The 13,632-nt window shown below is 42.6% G+C and overlaps 1 protein-coding gene across 1 annotated transcript in view; it reads left to right on the plus strand.

The window, feature by feature from the left end:
* NHSL2 (NHS like 2) overlaps positions 1-3,566 on the plus strand; it is a 123,530-nt gene extending 119,964 nt beyond the window's left edge. Inside the window, exon 9 of the mRNA XM_082207531.1 lies at positions 1,390-3,566. The gene's annotated coding sequence lies outside the window, so the exon portion shown is untranslated. The remainder of the gene's footprint in view (positions 1-1,389) is intronic.
* Positions 3,567-13,632: the final 10,066 nt, after the last annotated feature.

Here is a 13,632-nt window from a genome sequence, read left to right on the forward strand (position 1 = left end):
GAAGTGGTTCTCTATACTGAGCATTGATAGAGCAGCCATGGCCCTCCCAATGTCGTTGGACTACAACTCCCATCATCCCTGAACATTGGCCATGCTGACTGGGGCTGATGGAAACCAGAGTCCAACAGCATCCAGAGGGACACAGCTTACCTATCTGCAATACAGAGGAGAAGGCCAGTCCTAAGCAAGACGCTGCACTGCAAAGAGAAATCACAGAGGGAGCATGCATTAGTTCTCAGCGCCCTGAGAATGTCAAGGGCACAGGGCAGGTTTCCGTGATGGTGTCCCCAAGTGCATGCCTTTAACTTTCCCCCGTAGAAGTGAATTGTAACCATTCAAAGAAGTAAACCGATATGCTTGCCATGTGGGCAAACGCTACCTTCCACTCTTAAGTCTGGGTGAACCAGCCCTTATTGCAGTGCAGTGTGTATGTGTGTGTATAATCTTCACGTGTAAGGTGTCTAAAGAAGCATTGAATGCACACACCGCAGGGCATACCACAATATAAAAGCCCCTTCCCTCTCCATGTTTCCTACCTGTCTCAATGAAAGGCATTTTGCTGATACTTAAGGTTTTGTCTGGGGCAGCGTCTTGAATCTCTTCCCCCACCCCCTCAACCCCAGTATACCATATTTTCAGCTGATTAGCACTTTGCAACCTCTGGTATGCTCACACAACTCAATGGCCTTGCAGTGAATGTCCATAGTCAGGGAGGGACCACTGTATTAGAGTTCCTCTCTTGTCTCCCCACTGCCCTGCGGTTCCTCTATCAAGGCAGAAAGTTGCGTTCCCTGATTTTCACAATCTGGCTCCTGCTTTTCCCTCTCACACAGCTAGTGTGTGGGATCCTGCTGACTGGTTCAAGGAGCAAACAAAAGCAAGAAAAACTGATGGGTTGGGGTGTGTGTGAAAAGAGAATCATTAGAAATGCCCAGAGCTATTGCTACTACTGAATGATGCTATTTTACTCACTTTCTGTACTGCTCCCTGATGTGTAATGCCAGTAGCATCTGGTCAGCTACACCTGACACATCTCCTCCTGAGTTTTAGGCTCTTGTTTTTCCATGAGTCCTAGGGAGTATGGAAGGTGGGTCATTTAAAAAGAGATGACAAGGATCAGTAAAATTCCCAACTCCTTCCCCACTAACGTATGGCTCCTTCCAGTGATTATCTTAAACCTCGCCAATTTAACTTGATGTGAGCAAAGATCACAAGATCCTCTGTAGGAATCTAGGATTTGCCATGCACCTCCTAAGATCAATCTACCCATGTTCAATACAAAGTTGTTGTCCCCCCCCCCCCAGGATGCTTTCACATGCTGCAAAATACTGAAAAAAGACCAGTGTTCAAATTATGGTAGATAGGGTTTTTTTTCTGAGAGGGGGTTAGTGAAATTCATGAGACTGATGCCCTAAACCTCCCCAATTTCAGCCAAAACATGTCCCACATTTGAAAAAGCAGGAGCTAAGGGGGAAATTATAAAAAGTTAGGGTGTCTGGGGGCCCTTTGCGTCACCCTTGTAATTTGGGAACCGAACGGTGTCCCCACAGAATGTACGTATTAGTGCTTAACATTCTCTTTTTCTAAATGCTATGGTGAAAATAGGAAGCGTAACTCATTCTTACTTCCTGTTTCAGTGATTGTTAGAACATGGGGAAGGGCTACAGCAATCACAGATAAACTTGGCAAAAGATCATTTCTTTTAGGTATATCCAAAGGGGCTTGCTTGGAAAGACTAGGGGCATATTTACATTGCAAAATTTAGCTAGTTTGAAGTGAAGGTGGAACTCATGACATCACACACACACACACACATGCCTGCTCCAGGAACCCTGGGAGCTGGAGTTGTATGAGGTTGCAAATAATGGTTTTTTTATTCAATCTCTATACCTATAGTTTCCAGGTTCATTGGTCTGGACTTGTGACATTTAAATGGGCCTGAAACTGGTTGCAACTAAGGGATGAAGGAGTAATTTGCTTCTGTTTGTATTGAAATGCATACCAATCTAACGCACACTTCCTGAAAAATATGTGAACTGAAAAAGCTAGCCTTCAAAATCTGCATTCCTCCAAATTTTGTCATGCAGTTCTCTGACCAAATAATGTTTACAAAAAAATGTGCCTACTATCATCATCATATATTTATTCATCGCCTTCTAAACAACCATCTCAAGGCAATTTTCACGTAAGATAATTTTTGAAAACACACAAACACACAAAACACATTTGAATCAAGACTAAAACTCTAGCAAAATAAACACTCATGGTAAAGGCCCATTTATCCCACTAGGAAAACTGTGTTCAATTTTAACTATAGTTACTTGACACAAGCTAACAGCCTAGGTTACAAAGCTGGCTTGTTCAATTTATAGTTAAAATTAGCCACAGTTTAGGTTTCAAACAATGCACTAAACCGAGACTAATCTAAAATAGAAGCTTCTGCTCATCTCACAAGGACATTTTCCCTGCCTTGCTATGTACTCCCTTGGAGAGCTTTTCCTGGCTGGGATGTATCTTTTAACTGTAATAAAAATTACTTGCTTGTCTGGATGAGGGATGGAGAAATGCATGGGTGTCACAACATTTATCTTTTATGTAGTTGGAATGTAGCAGTCACATCCCTTGAAGTGTCCACTTTTGCCTCTGGCCCTTCCCACCCCTGGTTTTCAGGTCCTGGGCAAGTTCCCCATGCGGGAATTCTCCCCTCAGGCTGGAACAGGTTCCCCATTGCTTTAATCATACATCCAAATCCAGGTATACACTGTGTCTCAAAACTTGTTTTCCATGCAGTACCTGACTGCCTTGCTGGCAGGGACTGGAGAATCTCCTCATTCATCTGGCCACTGATCTGATTTTCTGATTACCAAACGTGCCCCTAATGGAACAGGGTAGTAATGATAGCCGATAGCTAATGTAAGCCAGTTGCAACTTCATAAAAAGTGAAAACAGGGTGTTTTTAAAATACTGCACTTAGTTTTGTATGACTTCCAGGGTACCCTATACAGTACAGTTGTATGAAATGAAACATATCCTGCCCAGGATTAATAATCTAATGTTGGGTTGCACCAGGACTTAGTTTTCTCTGTGTGCCTTTGTGTGAGGCTGTGTGTGTGATTATATAGCATTAATGCTGGTCAAATCAAGTATAGTTGCCTGTATCAGCTAATCCTCAAATGACGGTCTCCTCTTGCAGAACTTTGGTCTTTCAAATCATCGGGTGGAGGGGATATGCATTATTTCTTTGCTTTGTTATGACACTGCTCTAGCCATCTTGGGAGTCCTGCTGTTTATCATTTAACAAATGCATTAATCTCTGTGTGCGTGCTGGGGAGTAGGAATGAAATGGTGTCATGGTAACATAAGTGGTCATATATTGCTTATAGAAAGACATAGCCAGCATGAAATTGGCTGGAAAGTATTTGTACTCTCAAATCATTATGAAACCGAGGAGGATGACCTATTTCCCAACAGTTGGGCAGAAACTCAGCTGTTCAAGTGGTCAACTCCTAATGAGAAAATTGTACATAATGTGATTGGTCGTAAGAAATAATGACACTGAAAGCATTTTTTTAAAAAAAATAAAAATCTGCAGAAGTACATAATGCTGCCTGAGTCGGCAAACGAAGGTTTGCAGGCATACTTAAATGAAATTTCTGAAAAAGAAACAGGGTTTTAGCTTAGCCTTATCTGCTAACTTTGTACAGTGGTACCTCAGGTTACAGGCGCTTCAAGTTACAGACTCCGCTAACCCAGAAATAGTACCTTGGGTTAAGAATTTTGCTTCAGGATGAGAACAGAAATCGTGCAGCGGCAGCAGGAGGCCCCATTAGCTAAAGTGGTACCTCAGGCTAAAAACTGTTTCTGGTTAAGAACAGACCTCCAGAACAAATTAAGTTCTTAACCAGAAGTACCACTGTATATGCAGGGAAATTAGGTTTTGAAATTTAGCACCGGGGAGCTTTGGAACATGCTATTCCACAATCATCAGTCTGAAGCAGGGCAGTCCAGGAAGAACAGCAGTACGTTTAAATTGTTCTCTTAGGCCGCAATCCTAAACATGCTGACCTGGAAATAAGTGCCATTCAGTTGAAGTGTGGCATTCATACACAAAGAAAGGCTTCCTTTTTATTGGTCCAACTTGCATCAAATACATTTGGTTTCTCGTACTCTTGAAGAGCTGGAAGAAAAGCATGCACACTCTTGTGAGCCATTCCAGTCCTTGGTGAAGCATGCAATTCTTCATCACTTTAGACTCCCATTTCAAAACAACAGTCAGCAATTGTTGATGAGATTTAAATGCTTTGTTTTCAGAGGGGTGAAATGGTAGAGCTTTTAGCAACGTTCTTCTTTCTCTATCTCTCCCTCTTATCTTTCTCTCTCTGTCTGTCTGTTTCTCCTTTCTTTCTTTTTTTGCAAGAGTCTAAAAATATATATTGGATTTTGTGCTGCCCCCTAGGTGAGAAGGCAATTTGGGGCCCTCCTCCTTCCAAACAGTTCAGGAAGCCAAGCTTATAGACAGCTCCCTCCTGATGTTTGCTATTTGAGCCCATATTCATTATCTCAAGACTGGGCTTTAATCTGTGAGTTGAGTCAGCACACTTCCATGGTACCTGTGCTCAAGAACCCTGCTGGATATGTGCCAGGCTGATGCAAAGCCCAGGCGAGAAAGCACAATGAGCCAAATGCATATTCCGAAATTAAATGTGATTCAGAAATGGGAAGTAGCCTGGGAAGTACCTAGTTTTGCAGCTTCAAGCCAAAACAACTGTTGGATTCCACGCAACCTGCTTTCCTCCTTATTATGCTATGAACTGGAATGCACATTGCTTTTCCTTTCTTTTCTTTTAAAAAGAATCTCTTCCTTCAATTTCTTTATCACATCACCCACTACTCACAGCCAGTTCTCCTACTGTTCTTCATAGACACATTGTGCACCACCTGAATGAAGTTTGCAGGACACTGGTTGTCTTCTATCCTAGATTGTTTAATTTCTGATTGAACATATGCTAGATGGTTTGGACTTTCCAATCTATCAATCTAAGCATATGATGCAACATTTTGATTAAAAGTCTTGCAAAAACAAAAACAAAAAACCCTACAACCATCAACTGTGTTCCCTCCTCTGTGAAGAAAGTTACTCCATCAACAGCTGGTCACTAATTTGGCCTGGCCCAGTTAGTGCCTCATGTTGACAATTCTTTATCATTTTGCTTAGCTGTGCAGTCTAACAATTCAGTTAATGGCTGTCAAACACCATACTAAGTCTGAAAGTCTATTCAAACCTGTCTGGATGTTCTTGGGTTTTCCTCCTCTTCTTATATAATCACTGTATATCAGCTATTCTGCAGATTTCTGGGTCCACATTATTCAGGAAGAGCCTGATGACACATGTCTACTGCTTGATGGTTGCAACATTAAATGATCATTAGAATGTATGAAGGACCTATCACAGGTATAAGCTTCCATTGGCTTCAAACACACTGGCCACATTCACACATAACAACAAGCCAGACTTTCTGTCTTCTTGTGAACAAGTGGTATTGCTAGTCTGTCCGGCCCAGTTGCTTCTGATTCAATCCTGGCATGGACAATATAGTAATGCAACAAGCCATGACTTCTGGTTACATCTGAACTGAGTGTGTGTGTGTCATGGTTTGTTGCTCCCTAACAAGAAGGCATGAACAGGAAATCAAATACAAAGCATGGTTTAAGGAAGGCTAATACTTATGGCTTGCTAGGGAGAAACAAAGTATAATCACTGCTTCAATATGACCAGAAGCTAAGGCTTCCTAGTTTGTTTATCCTGTTTGTGCCAGGGGTGAGCAATCAGGTTCACGATAAACCACAACAAGACAGAAAATCTGGCTTGTTGTTATGTGCAAAAACAGCCAGTGACACACACAAAAGCAGTTCATGCATTCAGTCGTGAGAGGCCAAGCAATAGTGTGGACAACTGATCATTCCATTTCTGATATTTGCCTAGCCAACTCCTTGGACCAATAGCACCAAGGCCTACTGACCTGAATGCATTCAGTCTCTAGCCTCTGTAAGCCAAAAAAAGAACATGGAAAAAGCTTCAATCTCTAGTGGCCCTGACATGACTATTAACTGAATGTTTTCATTTGACGTGGAAGATTAATGGGTGACCTATAACTGAATCTACATCTGCGGTGTCAAGAGATGTTTCAGGTTTCTTTGTTTTTTTTTAATGTATTCTGGCCAGTGAAGTGACCGACCTTTTCTGTGTTTGTAATGTGTTTCTGGACATTTCCTTTGTACAGCCCAAAACCAAAGCTCAGGCGTCTTCTGTCCCTCTGCAAATTGTTTCTCTCCTTCCTGCATGAAGCACTTCAGCAACAGTCATCCTAAGAAGCAGCAAGGCTTCTTTCTATTAATACTCTTTTGTTTCCCAGGAGGTGTTACCTGCCCCTTCTGCTTGGATGAACCAGAATTTGCTTTAAAATGTGCTTGGCTCCAGTTGCTGCCACTGTTAGTTTGGCTTTAATTACATGTTCCTCCATCTGTTGCCATGGATTTGCACAGTTAGGTCTGTAATTAACTTCCCAGCTCAGACGTTCAAGAAAAATATATCATAAAAATGTCCACGCTTCATTGATTGTGAGGGTTTTCCCCCCTGCTCTTTTTGGTTCTGCTTTTGCTGTTGCTTTTCCAGTTAGGCTAGAAATATACAAAATTGTGATGGTGGTGGTTGAAGAGGAGGGACTGTCCTCTTTGGTGGTCCCATCAACATGGCTAAATGTTATCCATCCCCTCACCTGCAAAGTGGGTCAGCACCAAGTAGCAGCACTGCAGATTAGTCCCCTTTCCAGTAAAAGGGGATCTGGTGAGATTCTAGCTTAGGAAATGAGGTTAAGGAAGATGGTAGTTAGAAGGATGAAAAGCTAGGAACAAGACAGTGTGTTTTCCTTATTAGAAAAAGAAAATGATATAAGCTTCCTATCTGAATGATGTAAAAAGTGCACTACCTTAACCCACTGAATGGCCTTGAGAGCATCTTTTGCTGCAGAATTAATGAAAGTGTGCAGACCCCACCAGTCTCTTAGATACAATCCACTGGGAGTCTCACATAACACCAGGTTGAATATATAGGGATGTATCCAACATCCTCGATCCACGATCACAGAGAACTTGTGCTAGTTCAAAGGGCAAGTTTTAATGTGCAACAGAGGGATCAAATGCAACTCTTGCATTAGTGGGAATCTGTTGTGCAGCAGATTGGACAGTATCCTGCTTGTCAAAGTTATGAGTAGCCTGCACGTGCAAAATCTTGCACAGCAAAGTTTTGCTGGCACAATGTACCACTAAGTGACTTTAACTTAGCACTATGTTACATACAACCCAATACTTTCTTTAAAGCACACAAGTGCTGTGTGGCTGCTTAATTTTACACAATCGATTCTGTTTCTTCTGTAGTCACAGGAAGGCCCCCTCCTTTTGACACAAGCAAATTAGACTTTAGCTCCCTCCCTGGATTTTGGAGAATCTACCAGGTCTCCATTCCTTCAACCCTCTCTTCTTTTTTCTTAAACAGAGTTTCCCAGGGCCCTCTGTTTCTGTATCCCAGACTTATTTGTTGCACTTGCTGGGTGTGATTTGTAGACTCCCTAAAGGGTCAAACCAGATATGCATCAGTTTATTAAGCACGCACCTGCCATTTAGGCCGTCCAATGGGGACAGGAGTGAAACTTTCCCCCTCCCCTCCCCTCCATCTCCTCTTCTGCCTCTGCTTCTGCTTCTGGACTTCTCTCTGCCACAGACTCTCCCTGCTCAATAAGGCCTGTTACCTCTTCAGCTTCCGACACCACCTCCTCTCAGGTTTCTCCCTCTTCTTCCTCTGACCATGCATTGCCATCCCACCAGCAGTCCCCGAGCTCTGAGCTTTCTTCCCTTGGGTTTTTTCCAGCTTGTGCCTCCCACTACCTCTCTGCATCCAACCAGTCCATGACAGATCGCCACTCCCTACCATTGATCCCGCTTACAACTTTTGTCTGTTGCTCATGTCCTCCAAGTCCTGCCCAAGCATGGCTGGAGCTTTGTTCCATGGCTGGAACAAACACAAGCCAGAGAACCAAAATGGCCCTCTGGGGGCTCTGGCACCATCCTGTTATGTACTTCTTTATTTCTCCTCCTACCCACAAGTGGCTCATTACCAAGGTCCACGTGATTGGCACTTCCCTTTTCCAAATCTAACAGCCAGGCAAATAGAACTTGTGCCAGAGGGGAGAAATACAGGAAAGGGGAAAGCTTTGTAGTTGTTTCAGAAATTTCTGCCCGGAGCTCTGAGGTCCCTGATGTGGTGCTTGTGACCACCATGGTGCCCTCAGATGCACACCTCGGTGTCCACAGATATCCTACCCCTCCCAGTTTTTATTTGTGTATATACATATATATATATTAATAGAGTATTTTTGGTTCTGTGACAAGTTGTCTTTGGGAGAAGGGTGTTGCCTGCCTCCCCCCCCACTCCCCGTGTTCTGTTTGTTTGGGGGATGTGTGTGTTTTGCCTGCTGATGGGGGGGGGGAGGGTATTGGGATCTGAGCATCACCAGATTTTCCGCTGTGAAATGGGTATTTTATGGTGATCTCAACATTTTTCTTAGGTTTTCAAATGTGTCCCCAGGCCCAGAAAAGTGGGATTATGGGGCTACCCTTATCCTTCAAGCAAAACTCAGGAATGTGCTGAAGTACCAATGATTGTAAACCCTAACAACCTGGATTCTTTACATTTTTTTCAGAGCAGGTATCCTAAGGCCAGGAGCAGATGCAATATCCTCTGCTTACCCAGACAAGTCCTGGTGGCAGAATCATTTGCCTGCTGGGTGCCTTCTGTGGTTTTCATTCTCCAAAGCAGGCAATCGATAGAGTAGGGTGGGTGGAATTCTCCAATCTTGAATCTGCTTTGGTGTGGGGCCGGGGATGGATGTATATACCCGAATTCCTAAGTCTGGATCCTGTTAGATTTAGGGGTGGGGAGACTTCTAAAAGTTTTGGGTTTGCCAAGTTAATACCTAACATTATGGGCTTAAAAATCAATCAGATAGACTCAGGTTGCAATCCAATGCATGCTTACCTAGGAAGAAGTCCGGTTGAACTCAACAGGACCTACTTCTGAGTAGACTTCTATAGAATTGCAGGTTTTGTTTTTAACATTGAAATACTGAATTTTCTTCATTTTTTCAAAATGGAAAACCTGCCATTCAGATTCTTAAAAATTAAATAAAATTGAGTGATCCCCCCCCCCAGATTTAGGATTGATCCCCTTTTGCCATGAGTAGTTCTGGGTTATTCTTTCTTTTCACCTACCAGCAAATCCATTTGAATTTAACAGGGTAAAATAACTGCGTTGCTTCGCAGCCATCTTCCTACATAGATATATGTGTGTGTTCTTTCAATCACAGCTTTGACAGGGGATTTATCATTATTATTTTGCAAACTTTCTGGCAGCTTCTGACTGTCAAGGCACAACCTCGACCAACCCTCCTCATAACCACTTCCTGCTGTAGTTGAAATCAGACCTTGTGTATGTGTGCTCCCATAAAACTCCCACTTCAGCATGGTTTTAATTATGGAAAGGCAGCATGCAAATAGAATGGTGGTGGTGGTATGACTATCAACAGTAGGAGTACCAAGCAGCAAAAGCCAGTGTGGAATGTGGCATTGTTGGTAGGGAAGGAATTTGCTGGGTCCACTTTTCAAAGCAGACCAGCCCAGTCCAATGGTCCTGTACTTGTTTGCAGGAGCACAACCCCTGATCAGATTACAAAACTCTCTGGATTTGGTAATGCAGTTTTCAAGTACAAAAAACAAAATTAAAAAATGTGTGCACAGAAGTATGTATTTTGCAGTTAAAATGCATATTTGGTGGGAACGCACTGGGGGTAGGGGGGCGGCATTTGTCTTGGGAGAATACATACAAAAATGTCTGCAGTCATGTGAACCATTCAACTACGAATTTTTCATGCATTCTTAAAAATAAAAAAAGCACTGCACAAAACAAGACCGAACCGACCTAAGATTGAGTGTCAGTGTAAGTGACACAGGACAGGGAGTCCACCCCTAACTGCTGGCAATTGCTGCAGAGACATGAATGTACCATTTTAGCTCATTACTGGGCCAACAGGATGAATGTTCTCCCAATGTAACAAACCCGTTGACCAGGACAAGTGTACTTTCTCATAGATGAATCATCGCCGATCATAGGGGAGGGGTTGGTCTTGTGTCCTTGAGATATATAGATATATATTTTTGAAAAATCCCCACAAAGGGCTTCAAACAAGCACTTTCACTTCCAATGAAGATTCATCCCATGAATGTATTTTGACCACACAACACACAACACAGGTGCAAGGAGAAGCAGTCTGCTTTGCTTTTTGCTTTTTTTTGTTTTTAATTGTCAAGCACCACCACATTACAGGGTGAATCTACAAAGATAAGTGCCGGATGCTTTCTAGAAAAACTGTTGCCTGAATGTGTGGCCGGTGAGCAATGAAATGCCATTAAACTTTGTATAGTGTCACGTAGGACTGCTCAGGAAAAGAAAAGAAAAACCATTGAAAAGGAGGTGAAATGGAGAAATTAGCAGTGGTGGCTAAACCTTTACTTGATTGCATTATAATGTTGAGGCTGCCGGATTCCTGCTAGCAAGAGATTTGCACATTGGTTTTCATTCATATCTGCCTCAGAACCTTGCCCTCCTCCCTTTTGATTTTCTGTAAAATAAAAAAAATCTATCTTTGGACTGCAGTTCTAAGCATATTTACTTGACAGCAAGTCCTGTTGAACTCAGTGGAGTTTGCCTCCCAAGTAAACGTGTTTAGGGTTGCCCTCAAAAAGGAAAACATTCATTAATCCTGACACTACACCCATAAAAAACACGCAAATCCTCATTTTGCTAGAGGATACCTGTGCTTGTCTTTTCTTTAACTGGGTTACAGTTTTTAAAAAAACAAAATGCCTAGAGAGTAATTATTCTTTTTTCAAGCCTGCTTCTCTTAGGAATCCATTTTCCTTGCTCTACACCTAAGTGGATTTAGATAAACCTTCCCCCCCACCCCCACTCCTGAGGTATTTCTGTACAGCCTAGGTAACCTAAGTCTCCTACCTATACTTTAATCTAGCTATCTCTATATTTGCATTAGTCTGTCTTATCGTGAACCGGTCACACAAGAATGACGGAAACAGTTTATTGACTCCTTTTGTGCGTGTCAATGAAAAATTGATTTGGGGTGCTCACACCCTCTTTTGAACTCAGATTCTTGCCACTGTACAGTGTATGGAGATGCATAGAGAGACTTTTTATATTTCTGAATGTTGTACTTTTTAACTCCTTGCAAGCTTGGTAATACACTATCTAAATGTCTAAAAAACAATAATGATTGTCTTGTAAGTCTGATGTTATTTCCTTGAACCTGTGGGTTGCAAAGGTGATGGGGAGGGCGAAGAGAAGCCCCAGAGGGTGAATTACACTCTGAGCAAAGAGTGGGGAGGGAGGGAAGTCATGCTGGAAGATTTCAAGCAAGTTGGATGTGTTAACCTTGAGGACACATCTCAGGTTTCCTTCTACAATGCCCTCCTGCGTTCTGCTGTAATTGGTTCTGCCCTTCTTTAATTCTAGGGCTGCCACTAGTTTATAAAGAATCCATTGTATGAATGAGTTGATTAAGTGATTGATTAAGCAACTGAATTTACACAGATGTGCCAGTGAGTACGGCAAAACTTCCAAAGAAAACATACTTTTTCTTGCTTTTAAACTATTGTGCGCTATGTCTTGCAACGGGCACACTTGAATGCAGAAGGCTGGCATTGGGTTTCCTCCATGCTAACTTTCAGCTTTAAAATTGCCTTCTCCCTCTCTTCCGAGCCTTCACTGCTTTTAGCCATATTGAAAAAGTATGACTAAAAATGTAGGAAAGGGGGAGAAAATCGATACTGTTGAAAATGTAATCCAGACATGCCTACACCGCAGTTTCCAAAACAATATGCAAAGCCTGTGAATCCTCACACCCCAGCAAGCTGGTCCCTTCATTGTGAGTTAGTGAGGGAGGTTGCCTTTTTCTCCTTGAAAAGTACATAGAGCTGAAGGAAGAAGTTGGAAGAGCAACTCAGGTTAATGCTTCTGAACCTGGCTTTTCCTAGAACCCTTCTAAAAGAAGGAGAGGGGGGAGAGACATGGCAAGAGGAGGTGCCACTTAAAAATCCAAACTTGTCCAAGGGCCTAAAAAAGTAGGATACCCCTAGATTAGTACAAGTGATAAGGAGGTTCAAGTACGTAATAGATATCTCTCTTTCTGACAGTGGCATTCCAGCCACTTTTAACATAACACACATCCAAGAAGCCTGTGTATGTAATTATGTTATCTTTTCACATACAGACTGTACAAGCAAACACCTTTGTTGGAAGAAACAAATATGTCCATCAGCAGATCCATTGTTGGAGACAAGAAACAGAAAGTGGGTGGGTGGGTGTGTATTTAAAGGAACCTAGGCTTCGAAGACTGGTGGAATGAAGAATTTTTTCCTATTTGCTTGCAGACGTTTGAGTTTACATTCCATTTTCCCTCCTTTATTTCCAGTCACAGGTGTTGCTGCGGGGGTAGGGGGTATTACTAAAGAACAGAGAGGGCACAAACACATAGGGTGTTCATCTACACAAGCCCCATTGAAATGAAAAAGAGCTCCCTGAGGGAGCATCAGAGTGTTCCTGCAGAGGTCATATCCACACCCAAGGCTCCCCCCCCCCCCGAACTCACTGGAACTCAGTTCTGGCATCTCTCAGGTGGGCCCCATTGCTATTCCAAGAGGATGAGGGATGTGTTCATAGTGAGTTCCGGCACCTCCTTTTCTAGAAAAATAGCACTGTCCACATTTAAAACAAAAGGCTTTCCCCAAATTTTGCTATAGCTTTTATTATTAAATAAAACTGTACTTTGTTAAGGGTTGGCTAGAGCTAAATTACAATTTACAGGATTATTTGGGGGAATTCATGCGCCCCGAATGTATGGTGTTAATGTGATCTCAGTGTCTATTCAGTTGAAGATGTTGGGGATGAATAGCCTGAAGAAGAGCCAATTAAGAGCCAATTTAATACCCATTAAAGAGCTGTCACATAGATCAAATTTGGGGGTTTTATTGCTCCAAATAATAGGGCCCAAAGTCAGGTGGCTGAAGTTGTTTTACAGCAGAACAGACTGCCTCAGCAGTTGTGGGACTCTTCCTCCTCAGACATTTTTGAGCAGAAGCTGAATAGCCACCTATGTACCTGGAACATGCCCCAGCCCCCTTGAGCCCATTAAACCTTCTGATTGGGTCCTCTGGACAGTAGGAGCCTAAGCTGTGCGGGCCCACCAACTGTGACCCTGCTGACTTTCCACCATGAAATGCCACCAGCCACAGTGGGGTGGCAAACCAGGATTTTTCCTGCATCAGCAGAAGATTTGACTAGATAAGTCTGATTACAACGGGGCTTGCTCCAGCAAATAAACCAGTGAATTGTACTCACCTTAATTTGCAATTGTTGTATTTACCAATAACGTACATTGAACTCATAAATAAGTAAGTCACAACCTTTTTTTAAAGAACATCAACAACACACTACTATGGCCAAACTTTAAA

This window comes from Podarcis vaucheri (assembly GCF_965113315.1).
Source record: "Podarcis vaucheri genome assembly, chromosome: Z".
NCBI lineage: Eukaryota > Metazoa > Chordata > Lepidosauria > Squamata > Lacertidae > Podarcis > Podarcis vaucheri.